The 14,329-nt window shown below is 40.7% G+C and overlaps 1 pseudogene; it reads right to left on the bottom strand.

The window, feature by feature from the left end:
* Positions 1 to 13,947: 13,947 nt before the first annotated feature.
* Positions 13,948 to 14,066, bottom strand: LOC120609994 (uncharacterized; annotated as a pseudogene).
* Between the last annotated feature and the right edge of the window lie 263 nt (positions 14,067 to 14,329).

The raw sequence follows: 14,329 nt of genomic DNA, 5'->3' as shown, positions 1-14,329 counted from the left end.
AGAAAAGCAATGAAAGTTTCAAAGGTGAAAACCCAGAGCATCCAATCACTGATTGGAAGCCCAAAGGCTTGATTTAGAAATTATACACGAGGCAATTCGAAATCCCACCGTCCTGATGCCTTTTCCTTCCCTTTGTCTTTCTGTTCATAACCATGCGTCCTTACACGATCTCCCCTATCTCACTGAGCCTGCAACACCTTGAGTGGTTCAGTGGCTATAGAAGCCCTTGCCGACTTTGTTTTGGCTGGAATTGCAACCCACATATGAGAGAATTAAGCTAAAACATCACGGAGTTAATAGCGTGCCTCTGTGCAGTGGTAGCAGATCAGTAGAAAAAGGTGACATCATGGCTATTCCAGGACTTCAGGTCTGCAGTGCAAAGTGGCTTCCCTGCTGTACATCAGAGTCAGAACCTGGATTCAAGACAAAAACAACTCTCTCTTCCCATAAATATCTGCTCTGGGGCTCAAAAACATTCTAAGTGCAACAGCTCAGAAACAGTCCTTTCCTTGGAGACACATCTGATTTTCTAAATCCAATCACAAACTTTTTAATAGCATGTCATGAACCTCTCAGCTCATTATTTCTCTTCAAAGCTCTCCAGTTTGCCAGCTTAGAGCCTGTGAAGTGTTGTTTGATGATGTGCTGCACCATAAATAAACACATAGGACATGCTAAAATCCATTCTTCACTACTTCTGGCTTTCCCACCAGGAATATTGCCAGATAATCAGGGATGTATGATTTGCAGCAATTGCTCTGAATCGAAGGTATTTATTTATTTATTTTTTAGCGGGTCCAATGCAGGTAATATAACCAGTTTATCACATTTACATAAATCCCTTTTTTTTTCTCTTCTTGTTTCTTCCCCTCTTTTCTCACCCCATCTCATGATCAGAGAACCTTGTAAGCAAAGAGGGTCCGTATTCCTAAATATAGACAGACTCTCTAAAACAGCAGTCACAGCTTGAACCATTCCTTATGGCAGGAAATCAAGGCATTGGATAATTTACCATGTCTCTAATGCCCAATGTTCCCTCTGATGTTTTGAAGTTGTGAGCAGACAACCATTTTACATGTGTAACCAGCCATGAAGGTTAGTGTACAGAATGGAGGTTAGTGTTGTAATCAGATAAAGCTCACACAAGCTAATCTGACATGTGTTTTGACTAACTTTTTTTTTTTACTCTATTGTAATTAGGCAAAAATGATAAGCAGTTGACCCAAATAACTGTCATTTGTATTGTTTTGTTGAAATTATGGTGAGATTAAGATGATTTTGGGTCAGGAATATAAGAACACTTGAATCCTATTCTCAATCAGCCTCATTTACCTATATGCAGAGAGAATAATTGCTTACAAAGCACTTTTTATTAATACTCAGGTCTGTGGACACATAGACCACTGCATGCCCCGAGAAAGCATCACTAGAAAAATTATTAAGTGAAGTATGTTAAATCTTGGTACATAATAACATGAGAGTTCTCCAGAGAAACAGAATGAATAGGGTTTATAAATACATATATTTATTTATTATAGAAATTTATTTATATAGGATTTATTATAGGAATTGGCTCATGTGGTTAAGGAGGCTGAGAAGTCCCAGGATCTGCCACCTGTAAGCTGGAGAACCAAGAAAGCCAGTGGTATAATTCAGTCCGAGTCCAAAGGCCTGAGAATTGAGGGGAAAATGATGTAAATCGTGGTCTAAGTCTGAGAGCCAGAGAATCACTGATGTCGGAGGGCAAGAGAAGATGGATGTCTCATCTCAAGCAGAGAGCAAATTTGCCCTTCCTTTGCCTTTTTGTTCTATTCAGGCCTTCAATGAATTGGATGATGCCCATCTGTATTAGCCAGAGTGATCTTCTTTACTTAGTCTACTGATTCAAATGCTAATCTCTTCCAGAAACATCTTCATAGGAGCACCCAGAAATAATGTTTTTCCAGCTATCTGGGCATCCCTTAACCAAGTCAAGTTGATGCATAAAATTAACTAACTATCACAGTAAGTACTTGTGGTAGATAGAATCTTTGGCTCCCCAAAGATGTTCACATTCTAATCCCTGGAATTGGAGAATATGTTGTTACATGGCAGGAAGGAATTAAAGTTGCAGTTAGAATTAAGGTTGCTAATCAAATGACCTAAAAATAAGATCATTCTGGTTACGTAGGTGGGCCCAATATAATCACAAGAGTTCTTTAAATGTGGAAGAGGGAAGCAGAAGACTCATTGTCAGAGTGATGTGATATGAGAAGATTCAATCTTCCATTGCTGACTTCATAGATGGAAGGGGCTGCGAGGCAAAGAAAGTAGGCAACCTTTAGAAGCAGCGAAAGGCAAGACAACAGATTCTCACCTAGAGCTTCAAGGCAGGAACACAGCCCTACTGACACCATGATGGTAGCCCATTAAGACCCATTTTATTCTTTTATTATTTCTAGAACTGTAAGATGATAAATTTGGGTCATTTTAAGTTACTAAGTTTGTGGTAATTTTTTATAGCAGCCATATAAAACTGTTACAGTGTTTAATAAATGCTAGCTGATGATTTAATCATTTCCCTTAGTGATACCCCTTTATGACTAGCAAGTTCAGAAAGATCCACATCACATGTATGTGTCTAGTGTCTCCGTCTGGATTCATTTTCACTTCAACATCTACCTGATATTATCAAAATAAAAGCCATAAAGAGCAGGTAAGAGCACAAGATCTTACTTATAATATTATCGTCTGACTATGAGCAACAGAAACTCTATCTAACTTAAGCAGGAAAGAAAAGTGTTGGCAAGATATTGGATAGTTCCCAGAATTCAATGGCAGTCTGGAGGATCAGATTTTAGAAAATTAGCAGGAGTTGAGAAAGATCATGACTCAGGCCATAGAGCCAGACCAAAACTGTAGAATCCAGAGGCTTCCACTAGACACTCAATATCATAATACTTGACCCCCAACACCACCACTGCTGCTGTGAATAATCTTTTAACTCTATCTTTGTGTTATTCAAGATTTCAGGTTCTGGTCAGAAATGTCCAATTGGGATTATGCAGCTCTGACAGAGGCAGGTCAGCCTCTTTGGCTTTATTAGTGGTTGACAGTGCCCTATCTGCCACCAAGACATATACAAAAGAGGGTTCTTTCTCTCAAATATGAAGATGTTAAGGCCCAGATGACTTCCCAGATGACAAATGACTACTACACTTATGCTCTCTCAGTGCCTTATTCTCTCTGGGCTGCTATAATGGAATACTATAGACTGGGTGGTTTATAAACAACAGAAATTTATTTCTCATAGTCTGCAGGCTGGGAATTCCAAGATCAAGGTATTGGCAGATCCAGTATCTGGTGAGGACTCGCATCCTGGTTCATAGATGGCTGTCTTTTCTCTGCGTCTTCACATGGCGAGAAGGGCAAGGGCTCACTCTGTGTTCTCTTTTTAAGGGGACTAATTCCATTTATAAGGGCTCCACATTCATGACCTAATCATCTGCCAAAGGTCCCCCCTCTAATTTCCATCATATTGGAGATTAGGTTTTAACCTATGAATTTGGGGGGGACATTAACACTCAGCCTATAGCACCGAGCTTCTGCTTTCTTGTCCATAAATGGGGATAAGAATTTCTACTGATTCTATTCCACTCCAAACGCAAGGTACATTTCAACTTTGGAGGGCTACTGGAAGTTTCCTGAGCATAATCATGTACCTTCATACCTCTGCTGTTCCTTTTGTCCAAAATTTTATCCCTCCTCTGTCTCGTGACTGTCTATTCATTTTTCAATACCTCGTATGCTAGTCCTGTGCCTGCTCCTTCTAGATCCACTTCTTGCCGTCCCCTGCTCTGCTCTGTATTGGAAGGGACTGACTCTTGTAGGCTGTGTTTTTTAGGCTTCTGACTGGGTTAGGCCAACTGGAGGCAATAACAAAAGATATTCAAACATGATGAACAGAGAGACCTAGTATTTCTCTTGTTCCTTGAGTAGTATCTTCAGCCCCAGTTGTGTTTCTTCCATTGTTCCCTTCTTTCTAGAAGGCTTGCTTTAAAAGTTTTAACTTCTGCCAGTTGATCCTACCCTGATCCTCATGAATACAAACTATTCTTTTCGTCCCTCTTGCACTGTGTTTCCTGCTGTTGCTAATCTGTGGTTGCCTCCCTGTCTTGTTTGGCTTTTTAGCAATTCCATAACCTGTACTTCTGATTATTGTTTCTATGTAACAAATTACCCCAACATTCAGTGGCTTAAAACAACCACTCCATGGGTCAGGAATTTGAACAGGACATAGTCAAGATGGTTTATCTCTTGACCAACGACGTCTAGGCTTTAGTTGGGAATACTCAAATACAGAGTGGGTGAGTGGGGAAGATATGACACCTAGAGGTTGGAATCATCTGAAGATTATTTGCTCACATGTCTGGTGCCTGGGCTGTGATGACTCAAAGGCTAGGACTGCCGACTACAGCACCCACACACGGCTTGACATGTGGCATGACTTCCTCACAGCACGACAGCCTCAGAGTAGTCAGTTTGCGTACACGTGCATGGCTCAGGGCTCCAAATGTGAGTGTTCTATCCAGCAACAAGAACGCTCCCTTTTATGCCCTAACTTCTGAAGTTATTTAGCTTCATTTCCCCACCCCCTTACTCTGTTAGTTGAAATAGAGTCCATCCACATTCAATCAGGGGACTGAGACACAGACCACATCTCTCAATGAGAAAAATGTCAAAAACCGTGGATGTCATGTTTTAAAACCACCATACCTGGCTTACCAATTTACAGTATGAAACTGCTCCATTTTCCTTACTTAAAATGTTTTTTGTTTTCCTAGTTTGACACTGATCATTCAGTTCAGTATTTGCTCTATTGAAATGTCTTAAATTCCCCTTCCCCACCTCTGTGCTTCAATCACTCACCATAATGTTTGGATAAACTATTCTAATCACTAACATGTTTCTCTCCCTCACTAAACCATGGGCTCCTGAAGGAGCTCAGCCTTATTTATCCTTCTTCCCCCTTCTTAGCACTTGTCTGGAACATAGACAATAATATATGTTGAGTGAATGAATGCATATACCTAACCCCACTGATCGCCAAAACTATTTTGCACTCAGCACCTGTGAGTGCAAAAATCGGTTGGACAACCTCTACGGCTTTGTAAAGATTTTGACTCCTGATATGAAGCAAGGGCCAGGAAGTCAAATGCCAGCTAGACCTGGTACCTAAATGAGTGAAGCAGGCAGATACAGAGGAAGGAAGCAAGTGAGGTGGACTGCGGCGAGTGTTTGCCTTTTCTCAAAAGGCTATGCTATCTACAGCCCTAGTCAATTCATGCTGAGAGTGAGAATGAGACTGTGTCTCCAGAACTGACTTGTAGGGGAAGCTAGAATCTTTATTTTTATATAAAATCTCTTGATTATAATGTTGAAGTAAATAAAAAAAATTAAAACTATTGTGTGGGTCAACACTCTGCAAGTCAAACCAAATACTGTAACCAAAAGCTGGATTTGGCTGGGACCACTCATTTGTGTCCTGTGATTTCGAGTTCCCTGGGAAATGATCCACAGATAATTTTATTAACCCAAACTTAAGTTTGAGATTATCATTCTAAAAACATAATTTATGAAAGAGGCATATAAGTTTAACTAGTTAGACTCTCCAATATAACAAAATAGACAATGATCTAATAGGATAATATGCAAACTATACTTGAACTTGTCCAATTGTCTTCATTCTGCCAACCTTGATTGTTTTAAAAACTGTAAACCTAAAATTCACGAGAGTTTTATCTTATGAGGTCAAACTATTTGCTCCATATTTTGCCAGTGATCAAAATGCTTGCATATTCAGGGAGAAGATACAGATTGTTGTCAAAATATTAGATCTCCCTTCCAACAGCTCTTAAAGATGGCAGGCAGACTTATGCCTCTAACTTGGATCCTTAAAATATAAATTCCAGATTATAAAAGGAGAGCACTGGACTGGAAGTCCTAGTACTTGGCTTTGCCAGTGTCCCGCATGCAATGCCTAGCATGAAGCAGTCACTCAGTAATATTTGCATGAATTTATATGTGAAAAAATGAGCGGCTGTGGGACTTTGAACAATTTATCTAAACTGTTTATGTGAGTCAGTTTTCTTATGTGTAAAATGAGAAATTTGAAATAGTTATTTTACTTATGCTATCGCTGATAAAATATGCCAAACACTTGATAAGCATCACAATAGACAGGTTCTCATTTAATTTATATGCCCCCTAGCTCTAATTCTGTAAATGAGAGGTTTCAAAGAATAGAGAATGGAATATGTAGGTGGGTGTGTAATTTCCCGATGAACATCTCTCACCTTTGCTTTTGAACCAGGTAAGAATGGACAAAGGTCTGAAATTGATCTAAAGTCACAAACTGCAAATACCACCACCATCACCACCACACTCACACACAAGCACACAAACATGCACAAATACAAAGCTGGAATAACACATTTTGGTATTTGACATTTTCTTGTGAAAACTCTGTGTTAGGGAAAATGCTCATGGAACTTAAATCTTCCAAGCTCCTTTAAAGATTCCTTCACTCTATATTTCAGTTAAGTTTTGTCAAATCTCAGGCACAGGCCAGGGAGAAATTGAAGTGGGTCATCTAAACTACTTTCTTGCTTACAAACCTCTGCCAGTGTTGCAGCTTCCCACAGAGCATTAATCTCACATTCAAATCATGCTGCAGACAACTTGCAAGAAATGGTTTACTATGCTGAATTAAACCCCTGCTTTTAAGTGTATTCATTCCTGTTCATCTCAGTAGAGATGAGGTTGCTAGCTACCTATGGTCAGACAAAAACCGGTCAGTAAGCTTATAGTAGTAGGCTGTTGGGTCACCTACCCTACTTGATAACTTTTCCCTTCCTTCTTTCCTCCACCCCAGACCCTGTTGCATATCTCCTCTCACCTCTCTCCGTCTTGTAGTATCATATTTATCTTTCACCTCTAGCACCTGGCACACAGTAGGTACTCCACATATTTGATAAATTATTTAGATTAACCTAACTTGTTCTGACAGTTCTCTTAGGTGCAATCAGAAAGCCAGATTTTATAATACTTCCTGGAAGAAGGAAAGCCTTTGTTTTCATTTTTGTGTGTCCAGCTCCTCACACCCTCTAACTCTCCACATACACATATAGACTTGTGCTACTTTTACAAATTCAGCCCACAGCCAGGCTGCATGATATGAGGTGGGCCAGGAGCCAGGTTGAAGGGTCTAATAACTGCAGTTTTGTTTCTCATCTTCATCTGCCTAAGACTTTTACTTCCTTTAGGACTCTGAAGAACTAGTCTTTGCTTTAGGAAACCTTCTCTGACCCCTCACTATCCCGTTACGTTTCTCTTGGGTATGCCAAGTACTCTGTCCTTTATTCTATGAGCATTTATCATCCTGTGCTGTTGTTGCCTCTTTAGGTATCTTTTTTCCCCTTACTGAGCTGTAGATACGTAGATTCAGCAGAACTGAGTCTTATTCACTGTTTTATACTCGGCTCCTGGCACACTACTGTGCACATAGTAGGTGCTCAATTAATTGACCACCTTAATGAATGTACAGCTATTTTGTAAATGTTTTATACAGCTAACTTTGTAGGTCTACACTCCACAGGATGCAAAGGCCTGGGGCTTAGATAAACACTGCTGAAATTGCCTAACTTGGTGATAGTAAGGGTTTTGGTTAAGTCAGGGGCATAGAAAGGATGGATCTCTAGTACCAAAACTCTGGATCTCCTAGTGCCTGACCCTTGACCACTCACTCAAAGGCCTTAAGCTGTAGTGAATTTTTCTGGCGCTTTGGCCTTATATAGCTTTGCTGAAGATAAAAGCAGTGTTTAAGGGAACATTTGGGCAATGTCTCAGAGCAGTCGACTTGAGCAATTTCAAAAGCACTGTTTCTGCTCTGCAGCTTGGGCTGGGTCTGTGATTTACCCATTGCATTTCAGAGTCTTGGTCACTGTTCCAGCTGGAGTCTCAGGGGGTCTCTCTCTGGGGTGGGAGTTCAGCTCTCCCAATGCTCTCAAAGTTGCTTCATAAGTCTTTGGCTTTAACATGACAGTGACCATCTGTCCTATCCAATCCCCAAAGGGAAATGCTTGAAGAAGCAGCACATTGACCTTCAGGCTAGCGGAAGCCGAGTGCCAAAGCCCACATGGAAAGACTTTTCTCGGGTTATTCTCACTGTTTCCAGGGGTGGGAAGTGGGGACAGAGTGCCAATGGGTTTGGAAACAAATATGTGGGGATATTTGTTTCCATAGAAATGTTCCTATAGGATGTCTGTAGGGCCTTTGAAAGTCGGCACCAGCCTTGTCCTGAAAACCATGTGTTGCCCTTTCACAGTATTTTTGATGCCTTTTTATTATCAAAAGAGTTTTCTGGTAGTTGCCCTGTGTCTGGCCCGGAATTCACTGATGTTCTATGAAAATTCAATGGAGACTTTAGAATTCTAAGCTGGGTTTCTGCCTTTCTAGGAAGAGAGGACTGTAGTATCTATCCACTGTGAAGAACAAGAAGCTTTGCCTCCAGCGCCCTTGACACTTCTCTGCTCTGTCAGCCCTCTCCTCCAGGCCTAGATCTGTCCCCTGGGGCCTGGCTCTCAGCCTGTTGTCAACTAATCCTTGCTAAGGTGTTAGGTGGCAAAGGCTCAAGGGTTATTAATCCCTGTAGGAGCTTCCCACATTAAACAAAATTTTATTACTAAATCAAGGGGCGTTAAAAAATCATCACCATAACATAAAAATGATTTCTTTGCATTCCCTATAAATCTTTACCTTTATAAATAAGTGAACATAGTTATGATTACAACATATATGCAATCATATTTTTTTCACACAGGACATTTCACACATTTTTCACATTTCTAAATGTCCCATTCTTATCTTCGTAACAGTGCGAGGGTAACTTTTGTAGCATCTGCCTGTCTCTGATGATTCCCCCCGAACACACACACACGCACGCATGCGCGCGCACACACACACGCGCGCACGCACACGCGCGCGCGTGTGTGCGCGCGCGACTGCCCTCTCTCTTTCTGCTAGCTTCCTTAGCAATGAAGTGGGCCCAGGATAGAAGGAGCCACTGTGTATCTGTGACCCTCACCTCCACCTCCACCTATCTCCTGCCACAGCTGAATAAGCAGGACTAGCATCAGATTCAAGGTGAGTCAATCTGAGTCTTTCCCCAGAAATGTGAAATTAAGGCCAGGAAAATGACTTGTATCATTCTCTTTTTGAGTAGCTCTATCTGCAACATGTCATTTTAGGAGCTGAAAGGTAGATTTTCTCCAATAATCATGTAGATCCAAAAAGAGAAGAAGCCAAGAGAGAAAAATAGAGCAGATGAGCAGAGAAGGGCAGAGGTAACAGTATCTCTCTGAGGCCTAAATACTTTCCCGCTCTTCGTTACTGTGAGACAAACCTGTATTTTTAAGCCAGTTTTGGTTCATTCTTATCACTTGCAAACAAAAGAGTCCAAACTAATTATAGTAATGATAATAATATTGATGATACTGAATATTTGCTATGTGCCAAATACTTTACTCACACTAGTTCATCGAATCCCTTAAACTACCTAACAAGTTAGCTCGGAGATGTCTAGTAATTTTCCCAGGATAATGCACCTTAGTGACTTATGGACTGGGGTTTGAACCTTGAACAATCCGATGCTATAGTCTTTGGTCTTAAATATTTTCTTATGCGATTCCAAGTTAAGTATGTCTTCCCAGATGTGGAATGAATAGAGGGAAGAATTAACATGACTTCTAGGAATAAATTTCAAGCACTCTAATTTCAGGTGCCAGAAAGAAGATATTTTGGAACAGAAGCCCCTCCCTGCTCAGCCCCCTTAAACAACCCCATGTAGATGGCACTGCTTTCCCTAGGTCCTAGCTCTTGGCTGCCCTTGCCTGGGCTTTTGTAACTCTGAGAGGACTGCCATCTCTTAAACAGCAGTTCCCATTTATAAGGGTTCTCCTCTTGCCATCGACCCTGTGCCTGAACCACCTTTCATGGTATATTCTTATGCCTTTTGAACTAGTACCAGTCCCTTGTGCATTTATTCACTATCTATAAAATGTCAGATCAGCACCATCTATGGGCGTGTTGTCATCTTGGGGATACAGGACAAATCAAACACCATCTCTGCCCCCCTAGAGATCAAAGGAGCATTTAAAGACACTCCCTGACAACACCACACATTAACACCGGATGAGAGCCACACACAGGCTGTCTTGGGAGCTCAGAGGAGAGAGTAACTAACTCTGCAGATCTAGGGAAGGCTTAATGGAGAAATGGACTCTGGAAGCTGTGAGCTTTGTACTAACCTAAGCAAAGTAAATTCACGAGTTTTAGTTTATTGTGATAAATCATCAGTCAGGAACCCATACTGAATTGCAAGGATGTTTCTCCCAATGTCTCCCAAAGCACCATGATCTCAGGAACTGATAGGATGGGTTACAAAATCCCATCCTCACTAAGGATTCTTAGCCAGTCACTCAGGAGTATTGCGTCAGCAAAGAGAGTCTTGAGCGAAGGCCTGGCTTCCTAGTTCTCCCGAACAGCCGCACATCTCTTCAGAAACATCATCCACCGGAGGCAAAGAATGATTCTCCATGCCTGGCGTTTCCAAACATGGCAACTAGGATCCCTGACTGCAAGCACAACCTCTTCCCCTCTGAGATGGGTACAGTGGAGTGAAGTTAGAGCTGGACCACAAAGGCAGCTCAGGGCAGAGAACAGAGTTTCAGGAAATTCAGACAAAATGAGCCCATTGGGAATTTTTTTAAATTCCAGGCAAACGACTGGCTAAGAATATGGCCACTATTCCCAGCGTAAAGACTTTCCCTTCTGGCTATTGATCTCGCAGCAATTCAGGAATCAGTTCCCAGGGAAATGGTCATTCTTTCTCTTTACATAATTTTCATAAATGCGAAGGCAAATTAAATGTGTCAGAGATGAAATTACCAACCCGAGTACCACCCGACTGTGTCACGTGAGCTTGGTTTACGGATCCAGTGTGCTCCAGCGAGCATCACAAATCCACATAATGTTCCCGAGTGCTAAATTTGGAGCTCTGATTTAGCTGACAGATGTTTAAAATCACATTTAGTTGGACAACTCCCCGAGGAGGACACAGCTGCAGATGTGAAAGAGAGCAAGTTATTCCAGTTAAGGTCTGCGGGAACTCAGCCTGAAAACCTTCCGCGGTCTCGATTCGCTTTCTTCAGACGAGATGATATGGTGAAGGGATGTTTTCATGCCGGTTCCACCCACCTTTGGCCAGACCTCGCTCCTTCGTTCAGCTGTTGGCGAGATAAATGCAGAAGTCGCATCCTGGGGAAGTGGGGTGCTGCAGTCAGCCTTAACTGACTACAAAGGGGGCTGCTAGTCCTTTAAAAACTGGCACAAAGCCACATTTTGGAGCCTGCTTTGCCCCTCTGGTGGCATCTTAGGCCTGCAAATGGGTATTACTCTGAAAAATTTGCACTTCAGGATCAGTTAATCGGATGTAAACCACTGTACATAAGTTGAAGTCTGTGTGCTGAGTGAGGACAGAAAAGAAAATGGTGCCATTCTCCAGCCTCTCCCTCATCTGACATCCCCTAAATCTCCTCCTTTATTTAAAAAAAATTATTAATTATCCTAGGATCTTCTCTACAAAATCAAAATCACATATTTTAGACTTGTTTCAAGACTCATACTGGATTTGTTTAAAAAAATTGGGTATTTGATGTGGGAGACTAGTGACCTTTGGTACTTGGTGTTTAAAAAAAAATGTTTGATGTCTAAAATTTCCCTACTGAGCTTGTATTGTTTCTGATCTCTTTCTGTGATTTTTCCATCCTCCATCATTCCCCACATTCAAAATCAGTTCTTTATTTACTCAACAGAGGTTTTGACATAGTTATGAGCTCATCCTGATGGCAGCCTCAAATCAATGCAAATCACATTATGATGTCAAAATTGATGTGATGTGAGTGTAAGTTAAATGATTGTAAAACAATTTTAGGACAGAGCCCAAGAGACACTCTTACACTGTGAGAATGGCAGAAAGGGATTAATGGACGACGTGCTGCGTTCATATCAGGGAGCACTGTGTGTACCAAGACTTCACTCCAAGTTTAAAGTTCTTATAAAGTCATCCTTGGAGACCACAAAATACCCTCAGTGGAAGTTGATGGGCAGCTGGCTAAGGTGACAAAGTGGGTTGGGTTCCCAATTTTTATGTACTAGGATGAACAGTTACTATGTCAAGTAGGTGACAAACTGGGAACATAGCAAAATCAGCCAGTGCCAATTAATCCTTGGAGTCTAGTTAGGCTAAGAGGCCTATAACTAGGAAGGGGAATTCAGGCATAGGATCAATAGGGGAGGCAGAAATAGACTCTAGGGCAAGATGAGAGAATCTCAGATGCATTCCTGTACTTAAAATTGTAAAGTTATACTTCTGACTTTCTGGAGAAAGTATCTTTTACTACATGACTCAGTCTATGATATTATATTTGATACCATGGATGTCCATAGCCTGGAGTGGAAAATTACACACCTCTCCATTACCACGGATAACTTCGGAAGGGTGGGGTTGAAAGAAGAAAGGGGAAGGTAATTTATCTCAAAAACAGATCCATACTGTTTGGTTTGTTACAACAAACATTTAATTCTTTTACTTAAAAACACCCGGTAAATTAATTGATTCACACATGCATAAACACACACTCTTCATCCTAAAGGAAATTTCACTGGATGAAGAGTCAGGAAACTTTATAATTGACTAGGCAAATTCTTTGACCTCATCTCCGAGGACTCACAGTATTTCTAGGAGAATAAAATGCATCAATAGATGTGGATAGTGCATTGAGAAGTTGAAAGAGTCTGGAATGCAAAATGTTATTGCCATTATTCCTGGTAGAGTATAAAGGGTAGTTAATAAATATTGTTGATTGACTGTGACATTAATGGTAATTTCTGTAAGAGAGAGTCTTTTAGGCATACATTCTCAGAGGACTTTGGACATAAGATAAATGTTTAGGACTATGCATTCTGGATCTTATTAAATAAAATCTAATTCGACTTATGGAAAGAACAGTCTTTAAAGTCAGGTTTTAACCCTGACTCCATGACTCACTTATTCTGATACCTCTGGGAAAATTAGTTCATTTCTCTGAGCCTCAGTTTCCATGGTTGTAAAAAGAGGATATAATAAAGCCTTGCTCTTAGGGTTGTAGTGAGAAATACATGAGATAATTAATATTAACTGTATAGCCCTGGTATGTATGCTAATCACGACTGCTTACTTCACTGGGAGTTCTCCATGCAAAGTGCAATTTTTATTTGATGACTGCAAATATTCATTCTTTTGCCAATGGACAAACTGAGATAATAGGGAAAATGATAAACTCAAAGCTGCAAGGTGAGTTCAGATAATGATTAGGAATAAATCTCAGGCCTAAGATTTGGCTGTTAGGTTATAACAGAAACTACTTGATTAAATTCCAAAGAGGTACTCTAACCTTGGGAGTGTTAGAAGTTTGTGATGTCTGGATATTGGAAAAGATAGGCTCGTCCCTTTGCCAGAGACCTAGGATCCTTGGTACAGGGATCATGAAGAAGTGGGAAAAGGAAGTGCAGTCTCTCACGCTCTGTTACTGGTAAGTTCAAATCCTACGACCTAGAGTATTCCAGATGTCCCTGGTTTCACTGCACATATACCATGTGGACTTTAATAATTTTCTAAATACTATGGTAATAGTAGAAAATGTTACCATGTAATGGTTCCTTCCTACTTAGCAAAGTATGATCCAGAATATACCAAATCATTTATTTATTTTATTTATTTTAATTATTTTTAGGCAAGGCAACCTTTGGTTGACCTCACAGATTACAAGGACCCTGTCAGCTTACAGCCCCTTATTTTTTTATTTTTTACACCTACAGCACCTTGTCTTCGTAGGTGGTCTCCCATCCAAGTACTAACCAGGCCCGACCCTGCTTAGCTTCCAAGATCAGATGGGATCGGGCTTGTTCAGGGTACCATGGCCATAGACATACCAAATCATTTAAATCATCATCTACGAAAAGCTTGGTTTGGAAAAGTATCAAAGAGTTTGCTAAGAAAAAGTGGTTGAGAATCACATCTGCGAGTTTCACCTTCTATCCAGTTAGTAAAATGGAGTTATAAAGACAAAGGAATGAGGGGTTTCCAAAGATTCCCACTCTTTTCTGAGTGAGGAAGGTAATCCCCATTTCCAGCTTGGCAGAAGCTGTCACATTAATATTTATAGGACGTAGATTTTGATTTTAATCGGAA

This window comes from Pteropus medius, unplaced genomic scaffold (genome assembly GCF_902729225.1).
Source record: "Pteropus medius unplaced genomic scaffold, Ma_sr-lr_union100, whole genome shotgun sequence".
Classification (NCBI taxonomy): Eukaryota; Metazoa; Chordata; class Mammalia; order Chiroptera; family Pteropodidae; genus Pteropus; species Pteropus medius.
Note: the sequence above shows the minus strand (reverse complement) of the source record. Positions and strands in the feature narration are given on the sequence as shown.